General features: G+C 37.4%; 1 protein-coding gene across 16 annotated transcripts in view; it reads left to right on the top strand.

The window, feature by feature from the left end:
• The window catches only part of BAZ2B (bromodomain adjacent to zinc finger domain 2B), a 115,405-nt gene that overhangs the window by 33,807 nt on the left and 66,299 nt on the right, over positions 1 to 15,299 (top strand). Inside the window, exon 1 of one of the 16 annotated variants that reach the window (XM_064661778.1) lies at positions 12,301 to 12,616. The exons of the other annotated variants lie outside the window; for them this stretch is intronic. The gene's annotated coding sequence lies outside the window, so the exon portion shown is untranslated. Of the gene's footprint in view, positions 1 to 12,300; positions 12,617 to 15,299 lie in introns of those variants that run through there. 16 annotated transcript variants of the gene reach the window in all.

The following is a 15,299-nucleotide window of genomic DNA, read 5'->3' as shown; positions in this document are numbered from 1 at the left end:
ATCTGATGTGTTATAAGTTATAATAGGATGACAGTTAAAAAACCAAAACAAAACACAAAACCCCGCTACTGACACAACTTCTGTAAGACTTGCTCCAAACTGTTAGTGCTTCTGCTGCAAACCAGATTTAATAATGGTTATTTGCTGAGAGGGTTAAAGGGCAGATTTTGATTATGTATTGTCAATCCATTGTTAGGTGGAATAAGTGGTTTATTAAGCTTTACTGTACAGATGTCAACTGGAGGACCTCAGATGTAAATTGAATTTTCAGTTGTAGCACTGTGTTGTTTAGACCAGCTGATTTTATCTTTGCGGTAGCAACAATCCATTTGGAGAAAAAAGGTGTTCTTGTTGTTTACAGTTACTTTGAAAATTTAAAAGTTCAGAAATCTTTCAAAGTATATGTGATTAGATTAGGGTTTTGACTTTGCTTTGGCTTTCTTACAGAAAGAAGTGTTCTTAGCATTTAAATACAAAGCTTTTTCCGCTTATGGAAAATGAGAAATATTTTTTCTAATTAAATTTCAGAGTCTTAATATACAGTAGGTCTGTAATTCAGATGTTTAGGTGAAGACAGCATTTCTAGTCAACTACTGAAAAGATAATTTTCCATATATAAATTGTTGCAGCCTTATCTTTTGATTCTAAGTCTTCAGGAACTGTTCTGCTGGTAGCTCATCTTAGTGTTGTGTTCCTGTTTCTACTAGAAAGCTGCTTTTAGTAGGAGTGGACCAATTCACCACAAGAGAGCTCCAAAAAGTGTGGTCTCTATAAGGGTTGTGAGAAAGAAGGGATGCCACGGCCCGATGGGGAAGGAAATAGGGACGCGACACTGCACAGAAGGGTCCGACAAGGTGGAAGGGCGGGGTGCAATGGCCAATTTATTGAGGACAAGGAGGACGTATATAGGGTTCAGGTGAGGGAGGTCCAATAACTGGGGTGGGGCATGGGACGGACATCTCAGGGTGCAACAGGATTGGGGAGGAGGGAGGAACTTGGGAGGAGTCAGGTGCTTGGGACCAGTGGGAGCTCACTCCCACTGCGGCATTTTGCGACCAGTCAGTGTGGGATGAGTGGGGAAGCAGGGCAGAGTGAGGGAGTAAACAACTTTTGGTGGGAATAACTGGGGACAAGTCCAGACAAGTCTGGGGTAATACAAATCAAGGGGATTAATACAGAGATATATGTGTGGGCACATTAAACTGTGTTCAGAACTGGGGTAAAAACATAGACGTCCATAAATTGTTGTTCTCCTCAAGCACCATACAGGTCTCTCCAAGCTTGGAAACGCTGCCATTCTGTTTCTTGTTCCTCCACAAAGGGAGATGTAGTGTATGTGTTGGGGTTTTTTTGCTGTTTACCAGAATTGATAATATTACTATCAATAATTTTATATTTGATTTTTTTTTAAAGTCTTAATTCCTTAGGCAAAACTAGATCTGCGTTAATTAGTGTCTTATTTTAAGGTAGGTAGCAAATCCTGTGATAAGAAAAGAAACAGTGAAATGAAGAGATGCGAAACTTAAAAGGCAACTGGTTAAATAAACAGCGAGAGCTCTTTTAACTTGACAGCTGGAAGAGCTTAAATGTATATGTTGTGGGAAACTGATGTGAAAACAGGACAGGTTGGTGACTGGGAGCAGCTGATCAGAACCGCTCTTCAGCCACGGGTGAAAGGCACAAGGCCTTGGCTTAGTCTTGATTTGTGGTTGTATCTCTTCTGCTGCTTGTAGCATCAGTACTTCATAAACTAATTGATCTTAACAGTAGGTAAATAAGAAAAGAAAAATATTTTTTTTTTCAGAAATTTTTGCTGAGCAGGACAGGTGGAAGCAGTAGCAGAATGCCCCGTCCCTGGGAAGTGGTCAGTCTGGCTGGAGGGGGCTTTGAACAACCTGGCCTAGTAAAAGATGCCCCTGCCCATGGCAGGGTGTTGGACTAGATGATCTTTGAAGGTCCCTTTCAACCCAAACCGGTCTGTGGTTCTGTGGAACACTGAAGTGGGTGCTCAGAGGGCTTGCAAAAGCTGCATCTTGTTTACTGATAAGCCTCTGAACAACTTGATTTAACTTGGAAGTTAACTGGGGGCTTTGAGCAGGAGATGGGACCAGGTGACTCCTATAAGATCTTTCCAATCTACACAACTTTATGATTCTATCTTAACTACAGAATTCTTAACTATCTTCCTTTTCTTCCCCTTTGTCTCTTTCCTCCTAGGATTTTTAAAGGAGGAAGGTAGAATTAGAGAGGCAGTATGTAAGGAATTGATGAGTGTGGTGCTTCACTGCAGGGAATACGTGGTGGTAGAGAGCTGCTGTTGTGTAAGACTGAGAGGTATTGGATATCTAAGTGATCAGCTCTTGTTTTTACCACTGTCCTTCAGTGTCCTCAGTGAAATATTTTGTAGCTGTGGTGCTGTCTCTCAAATCTGGCCATGCCTCTGAATGCCTTATCTTGATCTCCTCCTTGGCTCTACTGCTTTGTAGTACATCCTCTGAGAGAAGTGCTGCATTGCTTTTCTGTTGGGCCTGGTTTTCCTTGGTCTGGGAACAATTGTCTTAAATTTGGATGCAGCATGGTGCCCTTCTTCAGGTTTGAGTCTTCAGTGCAAAGAACGGTGAGCAATGGAGTGCTGTCTGTATTAATCTTGGAGCAAATATAGTTCACACAGGTGCTCCCTTCTGTTCTATATTTTGCCAACACACTTTAACACCACTAAAAAAATGAAGCAATTAATGCCAATGAGGAGATTGGTGTTGGGGTAGTTGAATTGCAGATGAGATAAGTAGCAAAATGTATGTTGATAGCAGGTGGAAAATTGAACAAGTTTGATGGGGTTTTTATGTTTGATTGGTTTTGGGGGTTTTTGGTGAGAGATGTGATATGCGAGTGTCAGGTGAATACCCGTGAGTCATAAAATAAACATGTTGGATATATATCCGTGTATATCTGATCCAACCCTTTCCAAGGCAAGCACAAAGGTAACACCTGAACTAGTTCAGCCTCGTACTGCAGTCTGCCTAAGCCCTAGTGTGATTTAGCCAGAGGAGTCCTAGGGTGCAAGGTATTTGAGGAGATGAAGAGACATTTTTTCCATTTAAAAAATATTCTGGCTTTAAATTGTGTTTATTTTTGGAATATTAAAAGCGGCCTCAACAAAGGGAAGTGCGCAGAGAACAGGTGGAAATAGAACAGGTTCAAATTATCAAGTTGTTTACACTGACTTCTGTAATGGGAAGAAGGACATAAGCAATGAAAAGAAAGGATGGGATGTAAAGCTGAGATTGTAAAATATGTACTTGACAGGTGCTATGAAGTAAATTTTCATAAAGGTGCTTGCAAGCTTCGTCTAGTGTTCAAATATTTTGCTCTTGCATATTTAACATATTGAGGGTTTGTATGGCAATAATTGAAGATCTGGCTGTGCAATCATATGTGCTTACATACATGTTTGTAATACAAAATGGTTTCTTCTGTGGCCCAGTTTCACTGTAAAAGCAGGCTGGACATTTGCATGTTTTAAAATTAGTCTAGAGTGCTGACATTTACCTGCATTTCAAGACTCTGAAAGTTGCTATCTAGGAAGACGTTCATTAAAGTCGTGTTGTGATGAGCCTGATGATGGAGTGTATGTTCTCATACTTGACAGAGAGCGTATGTGTGCATATATGTGTGTGTGTGTGTGTGTGTATGTATGGTGTTATCAATCAGGGTATAATCTCTTCTGTCTGAGGATCTAATTCTTTAGTACTCATTCAATAAGGCAAGATTCCCTATCCTTCTTTGACTCAGCGCTAACCTGGATATTTTTTTTAATCAGTTTATATATACATCAAGAGATGTCGAGCTGAGCTGCATCTAGTTTTGTTGGTTTCACTGAAGCTGTGATAGCTTATTCTGCATGGAGGTCTGTAATAAAGACCTTACCAGGCATGTTCTGTTTATTTGGAAAAGAAAAAAGTAGATTATGATGCTGTGCATGTACATTTTGTAAGTACAAATTTTAAAACTATCAGGTGTTTTCTAACTCTTTTTGTATGTTTTGTGAGCATTCAAAAGGTTTTCTTTTTAGGTTTTCCAAAGGTAATTTATTTAAGGCAAACACAGCAATGAACAGGATGTAGAATTTGGAGTTTTAATATTCTTGCACAATTCATAGGAAGTAAGGAAATGGTACGTTAGAGTACAGCTTAAATGCATATCAGTTGAATAAAGCATGGGCTTAGAGCTTGTTGAGGGGTTGTATGTATCATCTGCTTTAGATGTATTACAGAGGTGATGTCAAGGTGAAAGCACACTTGCAGAATGGTTGGAAATCATTGATATTCTGACTCTGAGGCTGTAAATGGCTCTGTGGCAGATGGAGGCTTTGTCAAGGAAGAAAAATGGCAGCTCTGCAACATCGTAGATGTTTTTGCTTAGCGGCTCAGCACATAGGCTGTGACCTTCCAGTGTTCAGGCGTTCCTCCTGTACTTAAATAAATTGTCCTCCACTTTTACTCCCTAAAAGTAGATAAATAGTAGTCATCATAATTCAGTACAATTTTAGGTGTTTCATTGTGAAAAAAACATAAATGTGCTTTATTGCTAGGTATTAAAAGTAAGCTTTGAAGGATGCTTTTGATTTCTGCATGAAGTACCAGTAATAGCTTTTAACTAAGCGTTGTGTAATACTGAAAGTAAAGGTGTGTTTGTGTGCATAGGTGCAACTACGAGTACAGAACTATATGAGATCTGTATATGTGAACTGTTAGTTCTCTGGAATATTTTAAACACTGTAAACTGGACAGTGTTAATTTTCAGAATATGTTCATACTATGGGCATCTAGGTTTGTGTGATTTATTCCAGCAAAATACGGAGTTTGAGACTATATATTGAAAAAGCTAGTTCAGAGAGGATAAATATGGTTGATAAATTCAGTCTGATTTCTGAGTTCATGTTTTTTCTTATTGATAAAAATTCAAGTATGTTTCAGCACCTGGCAGCATCTAATTCTGTGTGCTGTTGATACGGTTTCATCTGTATTCTTGTATGAGGTTGAGTCTATGTTTTTAGAATGAGGGTTCACTTTTATTAGTAGAGTGACTGGTTTCCATGTTCTCATACCTATTAATGAAATTCGTGCCAAGTTGTGTGAGTTATGACCTGTACTTAGGGTATATGTGTGATTACGTAGTGCTAACAGTTATGTACCAGTCACATATTTCATATGTACAGCAAATTTGCATATCTCAGTCTTTCACCTTTAATCATTTGAATCAAGACTGAATTGTTTAATAGTTTTCTATATTCTTAGGCTCTATATACACTAGTTTGATATCTAATGGAACCAGTGATGTCTGTTGGTGCAGTAAATGACTTCAAGAGCCTGTAATGTCTTATAGAAGATGCTCAGTTGGACAGTTGATCTATATTACAGGGCGTAAGTTGTTGTTAAAAGTGCAGGGTTTTCACAGCTATCACCTACCAGCCATACTCTTTAGCCTACTTGACAATTGTTAGAGTTCTGGAAAGCAATCAGTGTGCATCACAGAAGAAAATGACCCAGCACTTTCAAGGGTCAAGGTTGTTTCATTAGAGCCTCTTTATTTCAAACCCTGGAGGTCATATAATCTTTGTTTTTAAGGGTGAGCCCACTATAATTAATCGTGCCTCCTCTATCTCTTCAGTTTCAGTCATTTTGAGATGTAATGTGGTGAGAGAGGGCTTTGTTGCAGAAGGACAAATGCTTTGTAATTGACGCATAAGCATTTTTGATAGTATGAGGACAGCCTTCATACATCTTTTTATTAGGACATTGTAATGCTAACAAATGAGAGTAAGACCTCTTCATATGACATATGTGTGGATGCTTATATCCTGTAGCCACAGATCTTTAAAAGTGAGAGTCATAGAAGAAAAAATAGGGTCGTGTGTTTTATGTTTTCAGCTTTCAAGGCTCTCAATGAAACAGGTGCTTGTTAACTTAGCAGTGGAGAGCATATGAAGAGAGTTTATGGGAATTTTTATGCTTTCTGTTACTTACCTAGTTCATTATGTCCGGTATCTTGATGGTATTCTTCCAGGGTTGCACAGTGACAATTTGATATGACTGGTGTCAGGGATGGTTAAATCCATTTTCTAACATTTAATTATTTTTTTCCTCTGTGTTTTCGGTGGTCTTTTTTGCCTTCTGTTTCTTGGGTGTTGTGATGGCCATCATAACTTTGGAATGACTGAATAGTTTTCTTGCACTCCTCAAGATAAAATAAATTACAAATTCCTTTCATTTATTCCATGAGAGTTTTGTGTGCAATTTTTGTATACTAGGGTAACTATTTGTCCATTCTTTTACTTAGAATTAGGGTTTTGGACTGTTAGTTGAAAAAGAAAGGAGAAAAACAAGCAAACACCCGCACCCACATGTGCGTCCCCCCAACAAAAAAGCCAGCCCTACCAAACAAGTCAGCAAATGTTTATTCTCTACTGTTTTGTATTTCTTTTTGGTATGACTTTGGAGCTTAATCGACAGCAATGCTAACTTGATAGTACTGTTATAGTAACAATGTATTAATTCAATTAAAAAAAAATCTGTAAAATGGGAACGGTAGAAAAAATTAGTGGGCTGTATTTTAGTTTTAATAGTTTTGGTGTGATTTCAAAACATAGGTTTGATACTCTTGGAGCTAGGGGTACAAACAGGTTGCTTTTTATCTACTAAATATAGGACAGCGTATATCCCAGAAAACCAAAATACGGTATTAGTGTAATGTGAGCTCCATTCTGTATTCATTTCTTCTTCAGTGAAGTGGTTTGTGTAACTGCAATTTTACTTATGCTCAAACATACACTGAACTTGCTGGATCGTTTTACTTGTTTTCATGGTGATTTTTGCATGTTCAGGCAAAGAAATTACACTTGTACTCGTGTAATGATTCTAAATTTTGTCCTGTTTAATCATTAGATAAATAGAGAGGGGATTTTTTTTTTTAAATGTAGCGTTCTGTTAAATTCTTATGTTAATGGGAATGCAACTTGAGCTACGAAAGTACAGTTTGTTTCAAGCGACACCCAATTTTTATTAGATACTGCTGCTGTTTCACAGAGGAGATAATACTCCTTTGTCTCTATAGCACCCATTGATTTTTCATTCAAGACTACGTTAACAATGCTGATAGAACCCGTGCAATTAGAATCTACATTTAGCAGTAAGTAGAGAAAGAAATTGTACGAAATAAAAAGTGTTTGGTGTTAACAGAATATTTTGCAGTATTGCTGTACTTGAAGCAGTGAAACCAGGAGGACAGGATACTTGAAAGGTCGAGGAAAACTGAGAGAAAGAACAAACGATGCAAAAAGAAAATGACACTGAGGTCTTGGTTTAATACATATGTATTCCAGGTTGATGGCTGATTTCATTAGCAAATCTCATTGTTATGCAATGTCTGTTCTTCTGCAGCAAAATGAATATTGTATTCTCAGAGGGTCTTGTCTGTGTGTCTATGTGTACATTATGATGATAAAGAATATATTTAGAGTTGTTCCAAGCTTTTAAAACTTTTGAAAAACCTTTATAGTTTGAAAATAATTTAATTTTGATTTTACAATAATGTGGTAAATTAATGGTTATTTTTATGGAAAACAGCAGTTTAACTCTCGATCTCTGTGCATTTCTCTGCCATGTTTGCTACCTATGTGATCTTTTCTCCAAAATCTTCAGTTTGACTAAATAGCAGTTATTACTGAATTTATCACATATATATATAAACATACGTACATATATACACATACATACACATATATAAAAAAAGAAAATTAAGAATTGATTTCTGTAATGCTTTTTAAACTGGGTGATAGTAATATATATAGAACATGGAAACAAACGTCATCTCAGTCTCAAATCTCATAAAACTCAAATAACTGTTTATATTTTAATAGATTATACTGAAGAATATTGGTAAAATTTTATTTTTGTATATTGATGTATAAAGGTACAATATATCAATATGATATATTGATGTATAAAGATACATCAACTTTATTATGAAATGGCATGTTTTGGTGCATAGGACAATGGGCTACTTGAGATACTGGTGTGCTTTAGTTTCTTTTGTTTCCAAGTTGCTAGTTAAAACCATTGTTTCAGTAATACTAAGACATTTTGATAATCATAATACTAAAAATGAGAAGGAACATATGAGAACACTTTCATACAGGAAAATGAAAATGTACTGAAATGATTTAATTCTGTTATTTTTCTGTGCTATTTCAGTATTTATTCCATATATATATACTTTGTGAGGTTGAAATCTAGTAGCAAATGTTTGAAATGCTAATAAATAAATGATAATTTGGAAGTTTTAATGGTTTTGTGATTTGTTCTAGGTGATGAGCCTGCATGAAGAATGCTTTTGGGCATTGAAGTAATGTAAACAATAAGCTAGTTTTCTGGGTTTTTCTGTGAGTGACTTTTACATGCCTTGAAACAATTCTGTCCTTACTAGGGTTTTGGCAGAGATGTATTTAACAATAGTAGAATATGGCTCTTTCTGAGTGATAGTTCAGTGCTAGCTACCACGTTTATTCCAATTCCAAGATACTATTTTAAGGATCAAATTGATAGACAAAGTGTCCATACGTTTTGTAAACAATTCAATGAGGAGCAAAGGGGCTTTAAAATGAAGCTAAATCATGAGCAATGTCACCAATAAATGTGACCAGAATATGGAGGAGGTAGAACAAAGAGAAGATTGCTGCCTCTCTTGCCCCTGGGGAAGGAAGCCTCTTTCCCTTGGCTTTGGTAGGGCTATAGACATAAGGATGGAGATTACTTAGTGTTAGCTCATGGGTTTTAAAGATTGGTTGATTTAGTTGTTCTCGGTAGTGAGAAACTATGTGAGATATGAGCTAAGCTGTCTCCTTGATGCATCTGTGTTTTCAGTTGTGGAGACCAGTTTAGACCAATCCAGTGGTACTCGGTGTAACCGTGGAACTCAAGAGTGGTCTCTGCAGTATGGAAAAAAATGATATTGAGGCTTGTGAATGTTGTGAGAATCGTAATTGATAGGCACACGAGCAGGACTTGCTTTGGGGTGCCATCGTGTGAAGGTCTCCCAAGAGGAAAAGGTGATTGAGACTTTCGTCATGGGCTGAGTATGAGGTGAAACGTTGGTTGGTTGGTCTGTCCTTTGTTGAGGCCCTCTAGCTTTTGTAATTTAGTTGAAAGTAAATTTATTAACTTGTTAATTTTTTGCAAGTAAAAAGATGATTTAGAACTGTTATCTCCGAGTAAGGAATGGTCCGTTTTATCCCCTCCTTACTGGTTCATGCAGTTGGTGTCAGAGGATTCTAGCTAAAATTGCTATAAGCAAAAGATTAATGCTGCATCTGAAATTTTTATAAATAAATCTATTGATTTAATGAACTCCCTTTACTGAAGGGAGTTCATACTCTCCAACACCATTGCTGCAGTTTGTATTCACAGATGATGCTGGATTTAGGTATTGTGCTTGTTTTCATAAAGGCTTGCTATTTTAAGGAGGTGTTTCTGCTCTGAAGTAAGCTGTGTTTCTTGCGGCAGTTTTGGAGCTTGCATCAAGGTATGGTGCAAAGTGTAGATCTCTGGCTTTGTTAGCATTCACTGGAGGTTGCATAGAGATGACATGTTCTTTTCCAATGTGTATAAGCAAAATTCATTCGCTCTTTTATATTTGTTTGTCACAGGGTAAACTAAGAAGTTTGAAATCAAAACTTGTTGACCTGAACGATATAGGTAGTTCTAGATAGGCTCAAATCTAGTAGGTAAAGTTGTCAGGATTTTGTAATTTCTTTATGACCATAGGTTTAATTCCGAGGGCAATGTTTGAAATCTCAGTACAAGGACACTTCAGTATTTTACTCACTGTTACCATATGTATTGTTTTTTAAAGATTTTAAATTTTTATTTAGTTTATCTTATGATACCCATAGCTAGAGTTGTATTCAATACCCATATTTATAGTTAGAATTTACTATATAGAAAGTAATACTCTTAAAAAAAAAATCTTTCAGAAAGACAGTAACTTCCCCATTGGGCTCCCCAGGTTGATGCTGTGCCATTTCACAAGGGCAGGTGCTGATGCATATGTAAGACATTGCTGGAGTAGCTGATTTATTGTATCATTTTAGGTCTGTTTTATAAACAGAATTTTTCATGGAGCCAGATGTTTGACCACCATTGTTTTGGTAGCCTGTAGAATTTCTGTCTGAGAACATAAGTTGCTGAATCATTCTTACCCTCTTGCTGACTAACATGGGTTGTAGTTCAGTATATTCAGCTTCTCTAATGGCTGCAGTGGTGTTACTGGGCTGGGGTCTGATTGAGCCCAGGGTTCAGAAAGTAAGTGGGAGCATTCTGTTTGGCTCTTTCCAGTGGCATATTTTTGTTTCCCTCTCCTTCACTGCACTGTCAGTGCAAAACAGCTGTTCCACAGTAAGTATTTTTCACGTTATGAGCAACTAGGATTGAAATAATTTTAGAAAAATCATCGTTTATGGGCTGTTATTTTAACACATAGAACTATTGTGTGTGATTCTCCCAGTGTCACGTAAGACTCAAGTTCATTGTGGCTGTATTTTAGCATGCAAATTTCTGATATTAATAATAATTAGCAGATTGAGACTTCAGGTCATGATCTCCTAAATCTTGCAGTGAGAGCTTGTTTGCAGTGATACTAGTACCAAACTTACCCTGATTAAATACAACATACACTATTTCAAGGCTACTGTGAAGAATGCTGCTGATACTCTTTGTCTTTGCAGAAGGCTTTTCTCATTTGATGATTTGGATTTTTACTGTTTCCTTCAGAAACGCTCTACATGGTTTGACAAAGCTGCTTTTTTTGTAAAATGAGAAACAATAGAAAACCGGATGAATGAAATGCTGAAGTTTTAGTTTGGTTTTACTTAAAGCAGTGGTATATCCAAGTGTTTGATGAGGAAATTGTGGCTGCACTAATTATATCTGTAGCAAGCACAGCTTCCAAAATTCCTGCTTGATGTATTGTTTTGGTTGCAGAGATCCCTCTTGTTTACTATATCTTACCTTGTTTGGGAGAGAGTGATGGCAGAATCACTCTCTCACTGGCAGAAGCTGCATCTTCACTGTCAGTTTTTGCTGATACAGATGCACCCCTTCATAGTTCATGATCTTTCCAGTAACGCTTTCTGTATTTTTCTTCTCATAGCTTTCCTTTGTTCCTTTCCTGAGTTTAATGTGAAAAGTGGCTGGAGTGTATTTCTAACAATGTTATTAGAAACTCTTTAGTGTTTTGTTCCTTGATTTGTTTCTTCAGACACATTACTTTGGTGTATTCCCTAGGTTGTCTTCTTCCATGCTGCTGAATTTCTGAGAGAGCAAAAATTGATTGATACACTGCCCCAAAATTCTGTATTCTGATTTTGGACCAAATACTTCAATTGCTTAGGAGTAGCGAGCTTTTTGTTCTTAGTCAAGGTTTTTATTGTCGGGGGAGTGTTTGTTGTTTGTTTGTTGGGGGTTGCTTTTTGTTTTTTTTCATATTAGTTTTCATACTAGCCTAGGACCCTCTGTAGTTCCACTGTGAAAATATGATTTTTAAACTGGAGCTTATGAAAATTAATTTTTGGAAAAATTATAAGTAGGAAACAACCTATAATCTCTTCTCACTGAATCATTGCTATGTGTTTAGTCCCTATGTGATTATTTCTTTTTGTGGAGGAAAAGTGTTAGTTTCAAAATATCAAGTTTCTTTTAAAATTGTGGTAATTACTTATTTTTATAATTTCTGGATATTTTTAGTAGATTTTTTTAATTGTGCCTTTTTTTAAGGGTTGATGGTTAAATTCAAATGAAGTGATTAGTATTTGTTTTTCTCAGTTTCAGGTTTTTCCAGAGTTGGTTCAGGTTATTGTTTCATAGCACTTTCTCATACCAAAACAATTTTGTGTGTAGTTTGTTGTGGAGAGTATGTGCGCTTGCATGAGCATCATTTAAAAAAAAAAATATATTTTTCTTGGGCTTGGCATAAAATAGGATGATGACTATGTAAAATTGTGGAAAAAATTTCCTTCACAGTTCAGTTGGTTTTATGTTTTCCTGCTACCTTGTTGCCTTGTGTAAATAAACTACAGATAAAGCTGCATACTCCTCTCCTGAGGTGGTTTGGTCCCGGGAGCATCTGTGTTGCTGGTTATCCCAGGGCTCCACCTGCCTTTCGGTTTGTTTACCAGGAAATCAAGATGTGTAAACTGCAGGAAGCACTGTTTGACCCTCTCCGACGGTATCTCATTACAATAATTGCTAATCTCTGAATAAGACAGCCATGTTTTGTGTGTAGCACACAGGGAGGTTGTGGTAGATTTTAGATGCTTTCTCAAACACAGCTTTTTCAACGCTTGCTTGGCTTTCGTTTCCGGGACAGCTTTTGACAATAGGCATCTGGCGACCTTTGCGCTCTGCGAACTCGGGCAGGATAGCATGTGTGCTTTCCTCCTTCTTGGCTGAGAAAAGCCAAACAACAGAACCCCCCAGCACCACCCCACGGCTTGTTTTGGAGTGCTGTCACTGCTCTGTAGCGACAGGATAATGGCTACTTCCTGATTAAACCACTCTCCACAGTAAGCTGTTCGTGTTCTCTCTCTGTTCTCCTGTGCTTCCTCCCCCCGCCTTCCCTGGGTTATTAGTTTTTGAAATGTTTATAGATTGAAAAAGAATATAAAAAATTATATAGAGTTGCAAATTTAATTTTTTTTTAAATTCTAAGACAACTACTGCTTTTTGCAATGCTTATCTGATAGTAGTGATGAGCAAATATATCTGATTTTCATGAGATTTAAAAAAAAATGCATTAAAGTCTATTTAGGTTTCAGACAAATGGTATTAACTTTATGAAACATTCTGGTGAACACTCATTGGACAAATACAGTGACATAAAATGCGTGTTTCATGCACATTCTGAAGTGTATTTCATAATCTTTTTGTCACTTGCAGAACTGTTTCATGTCTAACAAACTTAGTCTTCAAATAAAACAGAAGAGCCTTTTTGTCAGCTTTTCTTATATGACTGTGTAAGTGCTGTTTCTATCTGTATTTCAGTTGATGTATTATTTTTACTTCCAAGTAATTTCTCAGCTCTTGCTGCTGAGGACCAGGAGAGTGTGACAGCTGTCACTCAGTGTGCAGGTCCAGTTTTATTTTGCTTAAGATCATCAGTCTGACAGATTTCATGTTTTAAAACAATGGTTGCAGTGCATTTTTGGTCTTGCTCGTCTCTGTTAAACAGGTCTACAGTGATTCTTATTTTTATGAAGTTTGGTCTTACGTTACGCTAATATAATTGACCTAGCATTTGCAGTAGTGCTGTACGTGCCATGATGAACGTTACTGGAGTTCTGTAGCAAATAATACCCGTGCATGTTCTTGGTTGTTTTGTGCAAATTTAGAAAAGTGCTAAATCAAATTTTGCAGTTCCAAAATAAATTAATATTAAAATGATATTGTGTTCTTGGTACCAAAAACTTCTTTCTTTTTCCCCTTTGTAAGCTAGAGTATGAAAAAACCTCTAGTGAGTTCCTAACCAAAATTATTGTTGCTCTTCAAAAGTCCACTTTTTCTATTATCGTATCTTACTGTGGAAATAATTTTATGTACAATTTCGTTTAGTTACAGGAGGTATCCACTACATTAACAGAAACTGGAACTGAAAATGAAATATGGAGAAAAAGTGTGATTCAGTTAAAAGAAATAGATGTTTTTATAATAGATGTTTACAGAAATAGGTATTTTTGAATTAAATAGGTATTACTAAAAAAATTGTGGAGTAGACAGCATATATGAGAAATCTGTTTTGTTCAAACTGTGAGAAGAGTAAGTAGGTGAGGAACAGTGTCCCTCCAGCTTGGGTTTGAGAGAAGTTTTTGGAGGTGCTTGACCTATTAGTTCACTTGAGTTGTTAGCTATAGAGAGAAGGGTGTGGACAATGGAGTGCTAGAGCGTGTAGATACAGGTCTATTTTGAGGAGAACAAGGCAGGAAAAATGCCAAGGGGAAGAAGAGAGGAGAGATTCAATCTACATTACTTTGTTAAAGGGCTCTCAGGTAGTGCAGACCTGGTATTGATTTGAATTGTTTTTTCCCCAAAATACTTATCCATGTATTCTGAGGATTACTGAGGAATGAGTACCAGTCACTGTTCTTTATGAAACTATGACCTCTTCATCTTGAGAACATTAACAGCAAGATAAAGGTTTCACAGGATAGCTTTAGGTTTCATACATGTGCTGCTTCCCTTACAAGCCCCTTAACACTGGTATTTAATTCGGAAGCCCAGTGACCTGGAGTACTATTCTGTGCTGATGTCTCTTACAAAATAAAATTCCATTAATGTTTTTAACAAATACTGAATTGCTCCTGTTAATAGATAAACTTTATATAATTTGATGTTTCAAATAATATTGACACTATCTGTGAAATGTCCTAGCTTGGGTACCAGCAAAACACGTATTGCCTTCCAGCAGACTCCCTTGCTGTCCAGCTGGCTTCTTGTACCCCTGCTCTATTTTCTCCAGTGTCCTGCAATCCTAGTGTTTCAAAAAAGTTGAATCTTTTTGCATATTCCACCTCTGTAGAGGCTCTTCAACTCACAGGTCTGTGCCTCACAGCTGACCTTGTTGGCTCAAAGCTTCAGCCTAATTTACAGAACCAGATTCCTGCAGAACAGGTGGAACAGTCCCAATGGGAGCTGCTGAGCTGCAGCTCCTGGGCTGCCTCCCTGCCCGGGGAGACGGAAGTGCAGGAAGCAGCTGTGGTCAAGGAATAAAGGTGCTCTTGGCACACAGGGAAGGACAGATCCTAATCCTGGGTCCAGCCCAAGGGCCTTGTGGTGCGCCTCTTGTATCGTCCTCTCGAAGTGAGGAGGGTGGCGGGAGTTGGGGCTGCTCAGGCTTCCTGCTCCCCCACCCCTCCAAAGAGCCACAGTTTTATCTCTTGCTCAGATGTGACCATCACTGACTGCTCGTGTTTGCAGAGTGCGTTTGAATTCGGAAAGAATGGTTTATGGGAGTACCGTGTATCCGTGTTAATAAATGGTTTCCAAGCTTTGCCAAGAAAACAGCACCCCTACACCTGGAATAGCCTCCTGTGTTTTAACCAGTGTTCTTTAACCGTGTAGGAAAATGTAATGTTTAGCATGTGGCTTTGTTAGGAGCCTGAAATCGAGATACAGTACTTTTGTTTTGTAGATAAAACTACAGATGGCTTATTATCTTCTTTCTTTCCAGTATGTGGAAATAAAAGTGTGATC

The sequence above is a fragment of the Pseudopipra pipra genome, chromosome 7 (assembly GCF_036250125.1).
Source record: "Pseudopipra pipra isolate bDixPip1 chromosome 7, bDixPip1.hap1, whole genome shotgun sequence".
In the NCBI taxonomy this organism is placed as follows: domain Eukaryota; kingdom Metazoa; phylum Chordata; class Aves; order Passeriformes; family Pipridae; genus Pseudopipra; species Pseudopipra pipra.
This window is presented reverse-complemented; position numbering and strand designations above follow the sequence as displayed.